Source organism: Vulpes lagopus, chromosome 15 (genome assembly GCF_018345385.1).
Source record: "Vulpes lagopus strain Blue_001 chromosome 15, ASM1834538v1, whole genome shotgun sequence".
Taxonomy (NCBI): Eukaryota; Metazoa; Chordata; class Mammalia; order Carnivora; family Canidae; genus Vulpes; species Vulpes lagopus.
This window is the reverse complement of record NC_054838.1, coordinates 19,619,033-19,639,451: the sequence shown is the minus strand read 5'-3', so window position 1 is coordinate 19,639,451 and position 20,419 is coordinate 19,619,033. Positions and strand designations below refer to the sequence as shown.

At 43.7% G+C, this 20,419-nt stretch overlaps 1 protein-coding gene and 1 long non-coding RNA gene across 5 annotated transcripts in view; one reads left to right on the top strand and one right to left on the bottom strand.

The window, feature by feature from the left end:
* Nucleotides 1–3,186, bottom strand: part of DCHS1 (dachsous cadherin-related 1) — a 35,521-nt gene extending 32,335 nt beyond the window's left edge. For both annotated transcript variants that reach the window (XM_041729771.1, XM_041729770.1), the window contains exon 1: nucleotides 2,919–3,186. The gene's annotated coding sequence lies outside the window, so the exon portion shown is untranslated. The remainder of the gene's footprint in view (nucleotides 1–2,918) is intronic.
* A 193-nt stretch (nucleotides 3,187–3,379) lies between these two features.
* Nucleotides 3,380–20,312, top strand: LOC121476048. 3 transcript variants are annotated; one of them, XR_005983874.1, is made up of 5 exons: nucleotides 3,380–4,474; nucleotides 5,723–5,866; nucleotides 7,740–7,886; nucleotides 12,038–12,210; nucleotides 13,400–14,611. It is a non-coding gene; the product is annotated as an uncharacterized LOC121476048 (long non-coding RNA). The 3 variants fall into 3 exon arrangements; XR_005983873.1 differs by lacking the exons at nucleotides 3,380–4,474; nucleotides 13,400–14,611 and adding an exon at nucleotides 20,154–20,312 and having other exon boundaries at nucleotides 5,603–5,866; XR_005983872.1 differs by lacking the exon at nucleotides 3,380–4,474 and having other exon boundaries at nucleotides 5,603–5,866.
* Nucleotides 20,313–20,419: the final 107 nt, after the last annotated feature.

Sequence of the window (20,419 nt, the reverse complement as noted above, 5' to 3'; positions counted from 1 at the left end):
GTTGAGTGAGGTCAACATGGAGGCAGGAGGGGATGGATGAAGTAGTTTTATATAGAAGAGACACCTCTTTGTAATTACAGGAGAGAAGGAGAAAAGATTGAGGAGAATGCAGATAAAATTTGAGGGAGAAGGCAGGAAGCTGAGGGAATTCAAACTGGATGGCCTCACTTTTCTCAGTGAGTGAGACCAGATTGCCTCCCTTTCCTTTAACCTCCATACCCCTTCTGCCACCGAGCCCTGCTGACTCCGCTGCCTACACAACTCTTGAAACCACCTTCTTCTCCTTCTCTGCTGCCACCAGTCCAGTTCAGTTAGCATTCCCCCTTCCTGGCTTCCTGCAACAGCCAACCATCCTCCTTTTCAGATCCTGCCCTTCAGTCTCCACAGGGTCAGACTGGTAGTTCTAAACCAAATCGGATCGTATCAAATGATTGGGCGATTCTCCATTATTTTGGGGTCAGACAGTCTTTTTCCTATGACCGACAAGAACTGCATGATCTAACTCTCTATCTACTTCTCTTAGACTTTCTCACCTCTCCTCACATCATGCTACTAGTGCCAGGCTCACTGGGTTGCTTTACCTCTCAGACATACAATACTTGTTGCAAGTGACTTTTCCATGCTTGCTCCCTTGGCTTGGAATATTCCCTACCCAATCCACCTCATCTCTACCTCTCCTCTGCTTGGCTGACTCCTTACTTATCCATCAAGTTTACGCTTAAACTTAAATGTCACTTCCAGAAAGCCTCTTCTGTCCCTCCTACATTGGCTTAGTTGTCCTTGTTGTGTGCTGCCATGTTACAGCACTCACTTGATCGCCTGTAAGCTCCATAAGGGCAAAGAGCATTCACCCTTGTAATGCCAGCACCCACACTGCCTGGCACAGGGGAAGTACTTAATATGGGTTTGCTGAATGAATGAACCAGTGGACTAATTAGTCTGCTGTAAACAATAGAGTGAGGGATGTGAGGTTAAGGGGTACGAAGAAAACAGAAAACTTGTCACCTATTTATTTATGGAGAGCCAGTTGAGGGTGGAATTTATATTAGTATCACCTGGTGTGGTTGAGAATTTGGGATGAGACTTTATGGGATGGATGGGCTCAACGACAATGGGACAGAATGGCCAAGGAGCGTCTGAAGGGATACTCCTGGGTGTGTAAACTGGAAGGAAAGCGCAAAGCCAGAAAGGGGAAGATCAGGAGAAAGCAAAGACGTCAAGGGCAAGAGGCCATTGTGAGGCTGAAGGATAAGTATAAGTATGAGTGAGGGCATCTATCTGAGAGCTGGAAGGACATAGGAAGCTATGGGCAGAGAGTGGAATGGAGGAGTTTACAATTTTAAAGATGGACCAGCTCTACAGAGTGGTCTGGGAGAGAAGAAGATAACAAGAGTTAAGGAGCTCAAGAAATGGTGAGGCTGGGATATTAGGACACTTAGAATCATGGCAGCTTAGAGGGTGAGGGGAAGACTGATCAGGTCTCCAGGTTTCAGGGAATAAGAGGTTAAACCTGGGAAGTCTGTGGATGCGAAGGACTAATGGTGTGAGCATCATAAGTTAATGGGAACTTGTCCAGGAATTGCAGCTCGCTCCTGGTGCATTCATGTCACCTGAGAGTGTGTCTCCTATGGGTTGTACAAGCGAGTGTGTGGTAAGGGTGATTGCAGCCCAGCCTCCTGTTAGTGTCAGGTCTCTGGGGCACCTGCTGTATACAGGCAGCTTTGGTGAAGTATAATCTAGGTGACGGGTTGGCTGGGAAGGTGTATCCACCGGATGTGCATTGCTGTGCCAGTGTCTCCAGGGAGGTGCTGGCAGTAATAGTGTCTCTGACAGTGATCCTGTGGGAATGTGTTGGCTGCACCAATTCTGCCGTGAGCGTGTGTTTTCCTGAGAGCATCATCTGTAGGTGTATGTTGTTAGCTCTGACAGTGCTTCCTGGGGGTGTGTGATGGCATCTCTTGTGGATGTGTGTTGCCTAGGACTGTGTCCCTTGTGGGTTGAGTGGGGCTATGACTGTGTCCCCTGTGAGTATTTGAGGAGCTGACATAAGTAACAATATTTTTCTGGCCTCTGACCCCATGGCTGCTGTCCCAACCCACGCCACACTGAGTTCATTGTGCTGCTAGAGCTCCCGGTCCCCACCCCCTCCACGTGGGACCAGGCCTGTGGTGACCTCCCTCTGTCCCCTGAACAAGACTGTGAGCTGCGCATGGTGGACACCCACTCAGAGCACCAGCCTGGGTGACCCACCTCCACGGCAGGCTTTGCCTGTACCTCCTCTGTTTCTCTTTGCTTCTCCTCCTTAGTTTCTTTGTCTCTGTCTCCCTTCATCTCTGTCACACACCCATCCTCCACCTTCTGACACATGGCTCCCACGGAGGCAGGCAGCACACACACACACACACCCAGGCTGGGACGTGCTCACCATGACACACGCTCCTCCCGGCCCACACACCCGCGGAATGACACGCACATGCACCCACCACCGGACAGCCGCCGCGGACACGGCCCCGCGCTGACACGCAGCGGCCCCCGAGGGGCGCCCGCACACCCCGCACACCCCGCACACCCCGCACACCCCGCCCGCACACCCCGCACACCCCCGCCCGCACACCCCGCACACCCCGCCCGCACACCCCGCACACCCCGCACACCCCGCCCGCCCCCGCCCGCCCCCGCCCCCGCCCCACTCGCGCGCCGCCGGCGCCCGCCTCGATGACACACGCACACAAAGACCCCCCGGCCCAGCCCCCACGCTCGCGCTCACGCTCGCCTCGTCCCGCAGGCCCAGGCCCCCCCTCCCCCATTGTCTCCGGCTCAGAACAAAGCCCCCGGCTCCAGCGCCGCCGCCGCCGCCCCGGAGAGGCCACGGGCCGGGCGGGCGCGGCCGGACGGGCCGGGCGGGCGCGGGCACTGACCTCCGCGCGGCGCAGGCTCCCTCGCCCGGTCCTGGGGCGCCGTCGGCCGCGGTCAGCCCCCCGGGCAGCGCCCGCCCGCGCGGGGCCTGGGGCCGCGCATCGTCCGCCGCCGCCGCCTCCGGGCCCGCGATCAGCTCCGGGCAGCGGCCGTCGGTCCGTGCGCCCCGGGCCGTCGGTCCGTCCTTCCCCCGCCGCCGCCGCCGCCGCCGCCGCCGCCGCCGCCGGGGCGCCGCCTCCTCCACAGCCGCCCCGCGGAGGATGCGAGAGTCGCCGCCGCGGCCCCGCGCCCCCTCCCCTCCCCTCCCCTCCCCTCCCCTCCCGTCCCCTCCCGTCCCCTCCCCTCCCCCGCCCTCCGCGCGGTAACCCGAGCCCCCGCCCCCGCCCCCGCCCGCGGAGCCCCCGCCCCCGCCCCCGCCCGCGCTCCGCGCCCCGCGCCCCGCGCCGCCCCCGCCCCAGCGCCCGCCCGGCCTCCCTCCGCCCCTCGACTTCCCGGCCCGGGTCCGCCGCTCCGGATCCGGCCCCAGCGCCGCGCGGTCCTCGCGTCCCGGTTCTCGAGCCTTCTCCGGGTCACTTCGCCCGGCCCCCTCCTCCCATCCCGGCCTCGACATCCTCTGCGTAGTCCCCTCCTTCCATTTTCCTTCCCAGCCCCTACCCGCCGTCGTCCGCTCCGCTCCCTCACCGTCCTGCTCCCTCGCTCAGCCCCCCTCCCCCTCCCTCCCCCCTCCGCCCTCCGTCTCTTCTCCCTTTCCCCCCATCCTCTTCTTCTCACCCCTCTCTCCACCCCCATTCCCATCCCCTGCCGTCGGTCCCCCCCCAGCCTCCTGTCTATCAAAGTCTCCATCTCCTTCCTTCCCCAGCCCTTCTCTTCCACCGGCTTCCTTCCCCGCCCCCCTGTCCCCTTCTCATCTCCTTTCCTTTCTCCCCGTCTCCTCCTCTTCTCCCTTTCCCCCCACCTGCTCCCCATTCCCCCTGTCGTCCGTCCTTTCTCTGGCCTCTTCTTCCCCAGCCTCTCCTTCCGTCTTAATCCCCCCATCCCCTCCTAGTTACTTCTGCTGATCTCATGCTCTATCCCTGTCCCCGTCTTCGTGCCTCGGCTCTTTCCCTCTCATCCTTCTTTCATCCTGAGTTTGAGGCTAGAGAGTGGAAGGCAGGTACTGAAAGGAAGAGTTTGCGGCTGGTGGTCTAACTCAGGGTATAGTCCCCAGACAAGGAAAAATGAGATGGAAGCTGGGCAGGGAGTGGGGAAGGGGCTTGCGGGTCAACAAGGGAGACAAAATGGGAAGATCTGAAATCAGAGCTGGGGAGTTTCCAGGAACTGGAAAGGTTTTGGCCCTCCCCCCCCCTTCTGTCCTCCCTTATGACTGTAAGTAGGTCGTGAGCCCAAAGGTATTCTGAATTTGAGAGGTGTATAAACGGTACGAAGAAATCAGGAAATCAGGAACTTCTGGGAAAAGAAGACAAAGGTTCAGTTAAAGCAGAAGGGGGTGTGATTTTTGAAAGGAAGGAGTGAAAGAGGCTGGAGTCCTTGGAAACATCCAGGTTTCCGACGTGGGTAGGTGAGTGGATGGTACTGACTTTCACTGCATTAGACAAAAGGAGCAGGAGTAGCTTGCAGGGAGGTTATGTAGAAAGATGATGACTTTTGACTTGGGCTGCTGACTTTGAAGTGCCTGTTGGGTAGGTAGGTTTGTAGCTTAGAAGAGTGGTCTGGGATGGGTATAAATATTTGGGAGTCATCTGCAAATACCGTATAAGCTTGAATATAGGGTGAGGTTTTGCTTTTTTGTTTTTCCAAAATCTTCCCTCAGGAAAGAGGGAGTAACCTTATATTTGAGTCCTTACAAAGTTTCTCATATTACAGGGTTTGCTCTCATTTATTTTGAACAACAAACCACTGGATAGGGCAGTATGGTATGGTGACTAAGCTTGTGGACTCTGGAGCCAGACTGCCTGGTTTGGGGTCCAGACTCTGCCATTTACAAGCTTTGTGGCTTTTGAAAAATTTCTTGTCTCTGCCTCAGTTTTCTCATCTATAAAGTGGGGTTAAAGGATTAAATTATTTAATATATATATATATATATATATATATATATATATATATATATATATAAAGTACTGTGTACCCGGCACAGAGGTAGTGCTCAGTAAGTGCTATCTTTACTTTTTTGGGCAAGATCGATTAATCTGCAATGTCCTCAACAATGCTATCTTGGATGCTTGTGTAGGTTACTTGCCACAGAATCCATTGTCAAAGAAATTTAACACAGCTTTGGTAACTATTCCTGGTAGTATGACCTCATAACTGCATGTGCTGGATGTCTCTAAATATGCTTTTTAAAGATTGCTTTAAAAAGTAATACAGTGTACTTGGGAGGGGCTTCTAGGGTGCTGGAAGTGTTCTATTTCCTGACCCTAGTGATGTTATATGAGTGTTTCACTTTATGACAATTTATTGAGTCAAACACTTATGTCTGTATGAATGCTATGCTGTATGAATGTTATCCTTTAGTATGACACCATTTTAAGGGGTACCTGGGTGGCTCAGTTGGTTAAGCATTTACCTTCTGCTCAGGTCATGATCCCAGGGTCTTGGGACTGAGCCCCGGATTAGGCTCCCTGCTCAGTGATGGGGAGCCTGCTGCTCCCTCTCCCTCTCCCTCTGCCCGCTCACTTGTCCTGTCTCTTCTCTGGCTTTCTCTATCTCAAATTCCTAAATAAAATCATTAAAAGAATAAAATAAAATTATTTTTAAAAGGCAATAATACATTAAGTGATTTTTTGAGGTCATGAGCATACTCTTGCAGGATGCAGGCCAAAAACCAAATGGCCCTTGTGACTTGGGATAAAGTTTCCAGTGACTGAATCATATGTGGATTCAAATTGTGCTGTGTCCTATCCCAAACTCTTCACTTGGATTGGAGAGGAGGTTATCCATTCTGGAAAAATAGGTAAGGTGGCTAAAAGTGACACTGTTTTGGAGACGCATGTTAAGATTAAAAGACACTGATGCATGTTAATGCATAAAATTGTTTACTGAATTATGAGAATGGAATAAAGCAAATTTATAAATCAATATTTATTTTATATGATAATGAATTTAAATATATGAATATATGTGTAGTAAATTAATAGAAATAGACTTCTGACTATTTCAAACCTATCCCTGAAGGTATAAGTTTTCAGGTCAGTCAAAAACTTTTTGGATTTTCTCATTGGGAAAATGAGGTATCACTTTAGGTTTGGGTTGCCTTATATGGTAAATGTGACAAATGGTAAGAGAATGTAAGGGAGTGCATATGATTGCTCAGGGGCAGCATGTACATTGGGAAGGGAGGGGTGTTTAGGACAGATCCTGAGAAGCTCCAACACTTCATGGTTGGAAAGAGGAGGAACAGCCTTTAAAGAAAAGTGAGGAGTGGCCAGAAAGGAAGAGGAAGAAAGGTAGGCAAGTGGAACCACTGAAGCCAAGGGAAAAACCAAGAAAGAAGTCACAAAGCAAGGAGTGGTCATAAAGGTTGATTGACACAGAGGAGGCCAGAGGGGTAAGGACTGGCAAGTATCTACTGGGCTTGGCCAGAGGTAGGCTGCTGGTGACTTTGGGGACAATGGAGTAGGTGGAGTGGTAGGGATGGAAACTAGTCAGCACTCAGTAAAAGAATGAGCAAGGGCTGAAGGACTGAAGACTTAGAGTGCAGGCTGCTCTTATTTTTTTTTTTTCTTCAGGCTGCTCTTTAAAGAGACTTAACTATATGTAAGGAGAGAGAGCCATAGCAGGGGGAGGGTAGACAGGTATTTTAGGAGGCCAGAGTTTTTCAAATGGGAGAACCTAAATGTATTTTCTTGCTTCCTTTATCTACTGAAGACATATGCAAATGCCCACTATATGCCAGTTTTATACTTCAGATACATAGTTAAGATATGACTAAAAAGTAAGCTGTGAAGACAGATCTGCAAATTGGCACTGGGGAGTATAATGACAGAGGAAAGTATGGGATTATGGACATAGAGGGGATTCCTCATCCAGCCCAGGGTTGGGATGTCAGCCAGTGGTGTCACAGAGATGGCACTGGAACTGGATCTTGTAGGATGAGAAGAAGCATAGCATACGAAGAGGCTGGAGAAAAGACTTACAGGAAGAATAAACAGCAGCACCGCATTAAAAAATCACAACAACATGAAATAAAATAGTTTTGGTCATGGAGGTTGGTATATAGGTGGTAGTGGTGGTGGTCCTGGGTAGATAGAGTTAGCTGGAGTATAGGGCATATGGGCTAGTGTGAAAGGAGAAACCAGGAAAAGTAAATGGGGCCGAATCATGGAGGGTATGATACATTGTACAAAGAGTCCAGGCTCTGAGAAGCCATGGAAAGCTTTATTTCATACAGAAAATGAAATGGTCAGGTTATGTGACATCAACATCATTAAGGCTGTAATATTGAGGATCAAAGGAGACCAAATAGAAGTTAGCTTCAATTGCCCAGCTTACACTGTAATGAGAGAATCTAACCTAAGTGGTAATAGGATTAGAAAAGAGGAGTAAGATGTGAGAGAGATTACAGACTGACTAGAAGGAGTAGTGACATAGGAGGATTCTAAGATGCTTTCCATGTTCTTGGGTCATATAGTAGTGATGTTATTCATACAGTTGGGGAAACAAAGGAAGAGCAGGTTTGTGAGGAGAGAGATAAAATAATGAATTTGGTTTTGGAAATGATGCGTTTAAGATAGATGTGAAATAGCCAAATGAAGATGTCTAGTAGGTGGATGAATATAAAATTTGGAACTGAGAAAAGACTGTTGAGCTGAGGATAAATATTTCAGAGCCACCAGACTAAGGAAGGATGTTGTGTGGAGCCATGAGAATGGATGTGGTTACCTATGGAGAACATGTAGTGAGAAGCGGGTCTGTCAAGGGGTGAGTGACAGAAGAAGATTCACAAGAGAGATTGGGAAGAAGCAACTGACAAGGTAAGGATTGAACCAAGAGAACATTGTCTAATGTATTATCATATAAGTCAAGGAAGGAAGTAATTATTATTTTTTTAAAGATTTGTTTATTTATGATAGACATAGACAGAGAGAGAGGCAGAGACACAAGAGGAGGGAGAAGCCGGCTCCATGCAGGGAGCCTGATGTGGGACTCGATCCCGGGACTCCAGGATCGCGCCCTGGGCCAAAGACAGGCGCTAAACCGCTGAGCCACCCAGGGATCCCCGGAAGGAAGTAATTATAAGAACAAGAATTGTCAGCAGAGTAAAAATACCACAATAAGATGTGGTATGACAGGTTTCCACTAGATTTTTGGAATTAGGACATAGCTGATGATCTCAGTGATCAAAAGAGAAGAGGTGTAGAACAAATCTGGAGGCACAACACTTCCTGATATCAAACTATACTACAAAGCTTAGTAATAAAAACAGTAAGGTATTGACATGAACAGACAGATAGATCAGTGGACAGAATAAAGAGCCCAGAAATAAACCCATGCATATATTGTCAATTAATTTTCAACAAAGGTGCCAAGAACATATATACAAAGGAATGATAGTGTCTTTAATAAATGGTAGTGGGGAAACTGGATGTCCACATGCAAGAGAATGAAACTGGACCACTATCTTACACTCTACACAGAAATCAACTCAAAATGAGCTACAGACTTGAATGAAAGACCTGAAAACCTTAAATTCCTAGAAGAACTTCAACACAGAGAGTAAGCTCCTTGACTTTGGTCTCAGCAATGATCTTCTGGATTTGACACCAAAAGCCCAGGCAACAAAAGCAAAAACAAACAGCAAGGGGAACCATCAACAAAATGAAAAGGCAGCCTATGGAATGGGAAAAAAATATTTGCAAAACACTTATCTGGTAATGGGTTGATATCCAAAACATACAAGAAACTCATACAACTTAAAAGCAAAAAACCTATAACCTAATTTAAAAATGGGCAAAGGACCTTAATAGATATTTTTCCAAAGAAGACATACCACGAGGTCATGCTCAACGTCCCAGGACGTCTGGATCCCAGGACTCCAGAATCAAAAGATGCTCAACGTCACTAATCATCAGAGAAACACAAATCAAAATCACAGTGAAATATCACCTCACACCTGTTAGGATGTGTATTATCAAAAAACAAAAGAAAAAAGAGATAACAAATGCTGGTGAGGATGTAGAGAAACAACGAATCCTGTGTGCGGTTGGTGGGAATGTAAACTAGTATGGCCACTATGGAAAACGTATGGAGGTTCCTCAAGAAATAAAAAATACAACTGTCACATTATCCAGCAGTTCCACTTCTGAAGGAAATGAAATTATTATTTCAAAGAAATGTCTGCATCCCATGTTCACTGCAGCAATATTGACAAAAGCAAAGACACAGAAACAATCTAAGTGTCTGTCAACAGATGAATGGAAAAAGAAAATGTGGTATAGGTAGATAAAATGTTATTTAGGGATCCCTGGGTGGCGCAGCGGTTTGGCGCCTGCCTTTGGCCCGGGGCGCGATCCTGGAGACCCGGGATCGAGTCCCATGTCGGGCTCCCGGTGCATGGAGCCTGCTTCTCCCTCTGCCTGTGTCTCTGCCTCTCTCTCTCTCTCTCTCTGTGTGACTATCATAAATAAATAAAAATTTAAAAAAGACAAAAAAATGTTATTTAGCTTTAAAAATGAAGGGAATCCTGCCAATAATGACAATATAGCTGAAACTGGAGGGCATAATTCTAAGAGAAATAGGCCTGACAGAGAACGACCAATACCGCACTGTGGAATCTTTAAAAAAGAAAAGAAAAGAAAAAAAAAAGCTCATAGAAACTTGTAGGATGATGGTTACCAGGGGGTGGGGATGGGAGAAATGAGGAGAGATTGGTCAAAGGGTGCAAACTTTCAGTTAGAAGATGAATAGGTCTGAGGATCTAATGTACAACTTGGTGACTATAGTTGATGATACTGTATTGTATAAATGAAATTTGCTAAGAGGAAAGAAAGACAGAGAGAAGAGGAGGAAGAAACCAGGCCACAGAGAGAGGAGGAGAGAGTGGAGGTAAAACTGTAAAGATAGTGGGAGAGCGAAAACGTAATGGCGTGTGAAAGAAACCCAGTTGAATTCACTGAGGAAAGAAGGGTAGATTTTTTTGGCCCAGGATACCAAACCTGGGAGACGACTGACAAATGGAATTGGGAACTCAAATACCATCAAGAGTTTCTCTGTGTCTCTAGTTTCTGTTTTTCATTTTATTTTATTTTGCTTCATTTTTGCCTACTGATTTAATTTTTTTTAAATTTTGGAGTAATTATAGATTTATTTTTTTAAAGATTTTATTTATTCGTTCATGAGAGACACAGAAAGAGAGGCAGAGACAGAGGCAGAGGGAGAGGCAGGCTCCATGCCGGAAGCCTGATGTGGGACCCGATCCCAGGACTCCAGAATCACGCCCTGAGCCAAAGGCACACGGTCAACCACTAAGCCACCCAGACGTCCCTGATTTTAGATTTATAGAAAAGTTGCAAAGATAATATTGAGAGTTTCCATATACCCTTCATCCAGTTTCCTCTAGTGATAACATCTTATATAATTATGATACATTTGTCAAAAATAAGAGGTTAGCATTGGTACATCACTTTTCACTGAACTCCAGACTTTATTCTGATTTTGCCAGTTTTTTTCACAAATGTTCTTCTATCCCAAGATTCAATTCAGGATACCACATTACATTTAATCTTCATGTTTAGTTTACTCTGGTCAAAGACAGTTTTTCTGTCTTTGTTTTTGTTTTGTTTTGTTTTCATGACTTTGACAGTTTTGAAGAGTACTGACCAGGCATTTTGAAGAACATGCCTCAGTTTGGGTTTCTCTTATGCTTTCCTTGTGATTAAACTGGAAAAGGGTACCATGGAGGTGAAGTGCCCTGCTCATTCCATTATATTAGGGAGTACATAACAACATGAATTATTACAGATGATGTTAACTTCGATCACTGGGCTAAGATTGTGTCTGCCCAGGTCTTTCTACTTTTTTTTTTTTCTCTTTCCATATTCTGTTCCTTGAAAGTGAGTTTATTTTTCTTTTTTTACATTTTTTTAAAGTTTTATTTATTCATGAGAGACACACACAGAGAGACAGAGACATAGGCAGAGGGAGAAGCAGTGTCCCTGCAGTGAGCCTGATGTGGGACTCAATCCCAGGACCCCCAGGAGTATGACCAGAGCCAAAGGCTCAACCACTGAGTCACCGAGGTGCCCCTCTTTTTCTTTTTTAAAAACGATTAATTTATTTATTTCAGAGAGAAAGAGAGAGGGAGCATGAGTGCAAGCCGGGGGTGGGGAGGGGCAGAAGGAGAGGGAAAGAGAATCTTTAGCAGATTCCATGCTGAGTTTGCAACCCCACGTGGGGCTTGATGCAGGAGCTGGATGTGGGGCTCAGTCCCATGACCCTGAGATCATGACTTGAGCCGAAAACAAAAGTTGGACACTTAACCAACTGTGCCACCCAGGCACCCCTGAAAGTGAATTTCTAAGTCCCGTTGTCAGGGAGGAGGAAATTAAGCTCCACCTCCTGGAGGAGGGGAATGTCTGATATATGTTACAATAGGTAGTAATTACTATGTTTGGAAGATTCCTTTTACTTCCTGATGTTTTAAACCAATTTTTAAAAAAGATTTTATTTATTTATTCATGAGAGACAGAAAGAGAGAGAGAGAGAGAGGCAGAGACACAGGCAGAGGGAGAAGCAGGCTCCATGCAGGGAGCCTGATGTGGGACTTGATCCCGGGACCCCAGGATCATGCCCTGGCTGAAGGCAGGTGCTAAACCATTGAGCCACCCAAGGAACCCCTTAAACCAATTTTAAAATTAGTGTTATATGTATGATTAGTCCAAAAAATAGGTAGGCCTTCTTAAACACACAAAAAAATTTCAGAAATCCTGAAAAAAGACTTGAGATGGCCTGGGCTGATTCACATGCCCATCTAGATCAATATTGGGAACAGAGGCAAGAACACTTAAGAGTATTGCAGTTCCCATTTAGACTGATTGTTTAAAATGCTTTGGCACAAACTTGTCCATTTGCCCAGGGCATGCTTTGGTTCTTTCCTTGGTTAAGTGACCTCTCATTTAACTTTCAGATCTCATCTGAAGCATCACTTAGTCACAGACTTCTTCCCTGACTAGATCAGTCCATATGATGGATTCCCATGGTGCTTGGTACTCCTCCTTGGCAGTGGTTATCACAGTTGCAAGTTTCTGGTGTTTGAATACTTGATTGAATGTCTAAAGACTCCACCAAATAGTCGATCTGGTATGTTCACCATTGTAGCAATGCATGCTATGCCTGCACATAGGTGATGTTCAATCTGTATTTGTTAAGCGTATGCCTGACATGATGGGAACTGCTCTTCCACAATTAAGAAAGGATGTTACTGAGGTAGCAGAATCAGGGACCCACCACTCCGTGAGTACAGTAAGGAGAGGGGGCAGATAACAGGAGACTGGGAGGAAGAGTGAGGGAAGGGAAGGACTAAGGGACAGTTACTTAGAAGAAAGCACCAGGACCATGTTTGATACTGTAGGTGAGGAGCTAATGAGGAGGCATTGGCTGGTGGAGCGGGCCCCCAAGAGAGAGAAGGGACTGAAGAAATAACCATGAGTACAAGCAGCAATTGATCTTTAACAGAAGAAACAGGAAGGCAAGATAGGGAGGATGCAGAATGTGCATATGTGACAGAATTATGGCAGTGGGGAAGAGGGTTGACAGGGTGGGAATTTGAGACCACCAAATGATCTCATTCTTTCTGGAGGGGAGCTGGGGCATGAGAGAGGCAATATGTTAGAGACCTTCAGGAGAGTATTAAAAGAGTGGAAGCACTGTGAAGGGGCTGGTGACCTTACAGGCCTAAAGGACAAAGGAGTTGAGGATGCTAGTGAGAGGGTAGAGGATGCAGGCACAGCCACTACATACAGTCCTTGCTGAAGAAGAGGGGAGGTCATTTTGTGACAACACTGAGGAATGTAGTCTTGTATGACAAGATGGTATGATTCTCAAAGGCTGGTGCATGAATGGAGACGTGGTTGTCTGCATTTGGACTTAGGAGAGCCCTGAGGCTGGAGACTCCTTCCCTCTTTTCTCCAGACATGTGGAAGGTTGTGCAGAAGTGAAGAAGTGCTTAAACAAAGCCAGCCTCTTGCACAGGAAGTGGAGGCTCAGAGATATATACAGGGGCTGAGAATTTAGGAGGTTGTCATCATGAAATGGAGGTTTCAGAACAGAAAACCTTGGGATGTTGGTCCACCATGGGAAGGGTTAAATGGCAGGGAAACAGTGGAAGGAAAAGCTAACTAGTAGCAAGGAAGGACAGATCAGTGTGGGGATGACCCAGTGAGAAAGGGAAGATGACCCAGAAGGCCTGCCTTGTGAATGATGATTCTTAATGACAGAATGGAAGGCTGACAATTCTTGCTGGCTCTGTTATTCATTTGTTTCTTTTTAGTGCCAGAAGAAGCATGGGGTAGCATCAGTGTTGGTTTCAGACTGCTCCAAGCCTTAGCTCCCTGTTCAAATGCTCATGAGAAGCTGCAATCATCTGAGCTTTTCAGTACAGCCCAGCCCTGGAGAAACTGAGCAGCAGTATTAAAAACTGGCCAGAGTCCAGGATGGTCTGAGTTGGGATCTTCCAAGACCAAGTATATTTTCCAGGCTCTGAAGGACTTCAGCTCCCCATAGAGACTCTAGGAAAGAGAAAAAGGAAACTCCCGATTCCCTCCACAGAGGAAGAGCCAGGGGAAACAGAAAGGGAATGGGATCTAGAACACAGGTGTAGGGATTCCGTGTGGTCTCCTGTCCTCTGGAATGGGAAGTAAAGATTCAATTCTCTGAATTTCAATTCCCGGTGATCAATCTGCCTAAATTTACCAATTTTGTCAATTTAACAAAATTTTATTTCTTTTAATTATATGTAGAGCTTACAACAATTTGCATGGTTGCGCAGATTTTAATTGCTTTTGAAGATTTCTACAATGTGTCCGTTGACTCATTTGAAGTTCAGCTTAGTTTTAGTTTTAATTTATTTGCAGCTGTTTCACTGAAGTCATTTTGGCATGGCTGGCCAAAGTTCAGTGTATTCTAACTTTTTCCTTACTTCAAATCTGTGACTTTTGGGAATGAGAACTTCTTGTGTATTTTGCTCTGCAAGTGTTATGCAATGACTCAAATGTAAAAAAATTTATAAACAGTCATAGTGGATGGGTTCTACCTTCTAAAATATTTTCAACTCCATGATTTGCCTTTTTAAAAACTTTTTTTTGTTCATTGCAATTTTAGTAGATATACAGATATGGGCTGAAGTAGGACTATACTGTATTTTCATACTAGTTGGTAGATGGTATTAATAGTTACTATAATAAGTGACAAAATTAATTACATAAATTCTATTATAAATTCATTAGTTCAAGATAATTATATTAAGATATCATGATGACCGTTGATAAATGAATCTCATGCTGCAATAGTGATATCTAAGAAACGTTTGTAGAATTTCTCCCAGTTTCATTCATATCACAATAGGAGGACTATGCTTTAGAAAGATCTCTGCTTATCTTTATCCTTGAATATAGAGTTGTTATTACCTCTAAATAGTTTTTACTTTGATTTTTAAAGTAATTTTTACGTTAAGTAATTACATATGTTAAGTAATTTTTTAAAGATTTTATTTATTTATACATGAGACACACAAACACACACACACACACACACACACACAGAGGCAGAGACAGAGGCAGAGGCAGAAGGAGAAGCAGGCTCCATGCAGGGAGCCCCGTGTGGGACTCGATCATGGGACCACAGGATCATGCCCTGAGCTGAGGGCAGATGGTCAACCGCTAAGCCACTCAGGCGCCCCTATGTTTAAGTAATTTTATTGCAGTACAACTTATATGACATTAAGTTCATCTTTGAAAGTGTACAATTCACAGTGGTTTTTAGCATATTCACAGAATTGTTTAGTATATTCACAGTGAATTTAGTAATTCACAGAGTATATTTATCACCATAGGTTCTAGAGTATTTTCATTGCCCCAAATGAAACCCCATATTCACTAGGAGTTACTCCCCATTCTTTCCTCCCCTCAACCCCAAGCAACCAATAATTTATTTTCTGTATCTGTGGATTTGCCTATTCTGGATATTTCATATAAATGGAACTATGCAATATGTAGTCTTTTGTGTCTGACTTCTTTCATTAAGCGTGTTTTCAACATTCATCTATATTTTAGCATGTATCGGTACTTCATTCCTTTTAATGACTGAATAATATTCCATTGTGTGGGTATATCATATTTTGTTTATCCACTCATCAGTTGATAGACATATGGATTTTTTTTTCCACTTTTGGCTATTAGGAATAATGGTATGAACATGTATATACAAGTTTTGGTGTGTATGTAGCTTTTCAGTTCCCTTGGGTATATACCTAGGAATGAATTGCTGGCATGGCTCATATTGTAAACTAATGGTTAACATTTTGAGGAAGTATTTGAGGAAATGTCAAACTTTTCTACAGCAGCTGCACCACTTTACATTCCCACTAGGAATGTATGAGGGTTCCAATTTCCCTACAACCTCTCCAACACTTACTATTGTTCATCTTTTTTATTATAATCATCCTAGTGGGCATGAAGTGGTATCTCATTGTGGTTTTGATTTGCACTTCTCTAATGACTAATGATTCAGCATCTTTTTTTTAAAGATTTTATTTATTTATTCATGAGAGACACAGAGAAAGAGGCAGAGGGAGAGGCAGGCTCCCTGCAGGGAGCCTGATGTGGGACTTGATCCTAGGACCCCAGGATCACCACCCAAACCGAAGGCAGATGCTCAACCACTGAGCCACTCAGGCATCCCTGTCCCATGGTTATTGAATATTCTATTCTTTTTACCCCCACACTTTTTTCTCATTGCTTTTTAGTTTGGGAAGTTTGTATTAAACATATATTCAAGCTCAATGATTCTTCCCTTGGCTCTGTCTAGTCTATATAAGCCCATCAAAGGCATTCTTCATTTCCATTATGATGTTTTATTTATTTATTTATTTATTTATATTTATTTATTTTTAAGATTTTATTTATTCATAGAGACACAGAGAGAGAGGCAGAGACACAGGCAGAGGGAGAAGCAGGCTCCATATAGGAGCCACATGTGGGACTCGATCCCGGGTCTCCAGGATCACACCCCAGGCTGCCGGAGGCGCCAAACTACTGTGCCACCGGGGCTACCCCTTATTTATTTATTTATTTTTAAATATTTTATTCATGAGAGACACACAGAGAGAGGTAGAGACAAAGGCAGAGGAAGAAGCAGGCTCCTCATGGGGAGCTTGATGCGGGACTCGATCCCAGGACCCTGGGATCACGCCCTGATCCAAAGGCAGACGTTCAACCACTGAGCCACCCAGGCATTCCAAGATGTTTTATTTTTTAAAAAAGATTTTATTTATTTACTTGAGAGAGAGAGAGAGAGAGAGAGAGAGAGAGAGAATGTGTGTGAGAAAGCAAATAATCAGGGGAGGTACAGAGAGAGAGGAAGCAGAGAGGGGCAGAAAGAGAGGGAGCAGCAGGCTCTCCACTGAGCAGGGAGCCTGGAGGTTTGGGGCTCCATCCCAGTACCCTGAGATCATGACCTGAGCCAAAGGCAGATGCTTAACTGGCTGAGCCACCCAGGTGCCCCTCATTATGATGTTTTAAATTTCTAGCATTTCCTTTCAATTCTTTCTCAGAGTTTCCTTCTTTCTGCTTACATCATCCATCTCTTCTTGCATGCTGCACTCTTTTTCCATTAGCACCCTTAGCACATAAGCCATTTATTTAAAATTTCCAGTCCCATAATTCCAAAATTTGTCCCATATTGAGTGTGATGCTTGCTTTGTCTTTTCAAACTTTGTTGCCTTTTATCATGTCTTGTAATTTTTTGCTGAAACTGGACATGATGTAGAAGGAACTGAGGTAGATAGGTCTTCCGTGCAAAATTTTATTTTTTTTTAAAGATTTTATTTATTTATTCATGAGAGACACACAGAGAGGCAGAGAGAGAAGCAGGCTTCATGCAGGGTCTCCAGGATCATGCCCTGGGCCGAAGGCAGGCGCTTAACCGCTGAGCCACCCAGGCGTCCCTATGTTTATTTGGCTTAGGAGTTAGGCAGTATTTACAGTATACTGCAGCTGTGGTATTGGAGGTTAGAACTTCCTCTAGTATTCTTGTTTTTGTCTTCCCTGTTGTCTTTGGGTTTCTCTACAAACTCCTTAAATAGGGCCTGAGGCTTGCAGTTCTTTTAGCTCTGATTCCTGTTATTGTAGAAGAGCCCTATTGATGTGATGATAAGGTATGAGGGAAGAAGAACTACTCCATAGTCTTTTTAGTGAGTTGTGTCCTTGGGCTGTGACTTTCACAAGTGCTTCTGAACTTTTCTTCCCCACTTCCCACTTCCCACTTTAGGCTTAAGACAGGAAGGCTAGAAATAGCTGAAGTTGGTTATTTCCCTTCCTCCACATCAGTTAGGTTTTGGTAAACCCAAGTTAGTTAGGCTCTAGGAAAATAGTTTCCCTGGAGAGCAAGACTTGCTAAGGAGAACAGACAGATAGCTCTGAGCATCACGCAGATTGGTTGTTTTCTGCTCTCCTGCTGGAAGCAGGAGGAAATTTTCTCTGATCTTTGTAGTGAGAACCTGGTGGGATTCCAGGTTTTCTCCAAATGAGAAAGCGTCTATGTACCTTCTTTGGTATATCTGTTCACATATTTTCTCCATTTTAAAATTGGGTTGTCTTTTTATTTTTGAGTTGGTGAGAATTATTGATATATTCTGGGTAAAAGTTCCTTATCAGATATATGATTTTCTCCCATTCTGTAGATTGTCTTTTCATTTACTTAATGGTGTGCTTTGGACCATGACAATTTTACATTTTGATGATGTTTAATTTTCCTTTTGGTGTTTAATGCCTTTGGCATCATATCTAAGAAACCATTGTCTAATCCAAGGACAAATTTCCTGCTATGTTTTCTTCTGATAGTTTTTTAGTTTTAGCTCTTATATTTAGGTCTACAATCTGTTTGAGTTAGTTTTCATATATAGCATGAAATAGGGGTCCAACTTTATTCTTTTACACATAAATATTTAGTCTTAGCATCGTTTGTTGAAAAGACTTATCTTTCCTCATTTAATTTTCTTGCCATCCTTGTCAAAAAATAAATTGACACTAAGTGTAGGTTTATTTCTGGCCTCTCAGTTCTATTCCATTGAACTATATTCTTATGCCAGTACCACACAGACTTGGTTACACTGTAGAATTTTTAAAATCAGGAAGTAAAGTCCTCCAGCTTTATTCTTCTTTTTCAAAATGATTTTGGCTATTCTGAGTTCCTTAAATCAGTTTGAGGAATATTTCCATCTTAACAATATTAAGTATTCATATTCATATCCATGAATATGTGATATCTTTACATTTATTTAGGCATTTGATATTTCTCTCCATGTTTTGTAGTTTTCAATATATAAGTCTTACACTTCTTTGGTTAAACCTATTTCTAAGCATTTTTTTTCTTTTCAATGTTATAAACAAAATTGTTTTCTAAATTTCTTTTTTTTAATTTTTAATTAAATAATTAATTAATTAATGTTTTACAAAAACAATTCCATAAGCATTTATTAGGCAGTTAACTATAGTTACTACATTTTACACTTTGGGGAATAGTTTTCTATTTATAAGCAGATTATAGTTAGCTGGAATAGTTTCTCTTTTTTTTTTTTATAAATTTAGTTTTTATTGGTGTTCAATTTGCCAACACATAGAATAACACCCAGTGCTCATCCCATCAAGTACCCCCCTCAGTGCCCGTCACCCAGTCACCCCCACCCCCCGCCCACCTCCCTTTCTACCACCCCTAGTTCGTTTCCCAGAGTTAGGAGTCTCTCATGTTCTGTCTCCCTTTCTGATATTTCCCACTTATTTTTTCTCCTTTCCCCTTTATTCCCTTTCACTATTTTTTATATTCCCCGAATGGATGAGACCATATCCATTTATTCATGGAAGACTCTGAGACAGAGGCAGAGACAGGTAGAGGGAGAAGCAGGCTCCCTATAGGGAGCCTGATGTGGGACTTGATCCTAGGATCCTAGGATCACAACCTGAGCCAAAGGCAGATGCTCAACCACTCAGGTGCCCCTGTTTTCTTATTTAGATTTTCCTTGATAGTGTGTAGAAATATAATTGATTTTTGCATACAATTAATCTTTGTATACCAATCTTGTATCTTGGTAACCTTGCTGAATTCATATTTATTAGTTTCAGTTTTTTTTGGGGTGGGGGTGGATTCCTTGAGAATTTCTATGTATTAGATCATGTTACTGCAGATAGTTTTCCTACTTCTTCCTTTCCAATACAATGCCTTTTTTTCTTTTCCTTGCCTAATTACAATGCAATGTTGAATAGAAGTAGTAAGGATAGACATTCTTGTCCTGTTCCTGTTTTTAGAGACAAAGCATCCAATATCTTATTTTATTTTTTTAAAGATGTATTTATTTGAGAAAGAGAGAGGATGAATGGGAGGGGCAAATGAAGAGGGAGAGGAAGAAACCCAAGCAGACTCCATGCTGAGTGCAGAACCTGACTTGGGGCTCCATTTTGCAACCCTGAGATCATGACCTGAGCCAAAACCAAGAGTCAGATGCCCGGCTGACTGGGCCACCCAGGCACCCCACATCCAGTCTTTTAATACTAAGTATGATGTAAGCTTTGAGTTTTTCATACATGTTCTTTATTATGTTGAGAACATTCCCTTTATTCCTAGTTTATTGAATGTTTTTATGATGAAAATATGTTAGATTTTGTCTAATGCATTTTGTGTGTCTACTGAGGTAACTTTGTGTTTTTTTTTTTCATTCTATTGAGATGATATGTTGTATTACATTACTTGCTTTTAGAAAGACCAACCAACCTTATGTTCCTGGGATAAACACCACTTGGTAATAATGTATAGTTCTTTTCTTATGTTGTTAGATATAGTTTGCTAGTATTTTGTTGAGGAATTTTGCATCTAAATTCTTAAAGGATATTGGTTTGTGGTTTTTTTTTTTTCTTTTCTTGTGAGGTCTTTTCTTGGTTTTAGAATCAGGAATAATACTGGCCTCACGAAATGAGTTAGAAAGTGCTATTTTTGTTTATCAGCTTGCTCAAATGAGTATTTTCTATTTGTTTTAGGTATCTGAATCCTAAGTGTCTGATATGAGAACCACACAAAAGTGACATTCAATAGACTTCAAATGAAATTTGGTACACAACAGATCTAATGAAAAGACTTTGGTAAAACTAAAAGTAAACTAAGTCAAACTGAAATGAATTGAAACTTAAAAACGGAGAGAATTCACAAAGCTATTACATTTTTCCGTGTAACATAATTTCTATAAATTTTATAAATTATTGAAACATATTTTTGGTGAATTGGTAATTTTATCGAATTGGATTTT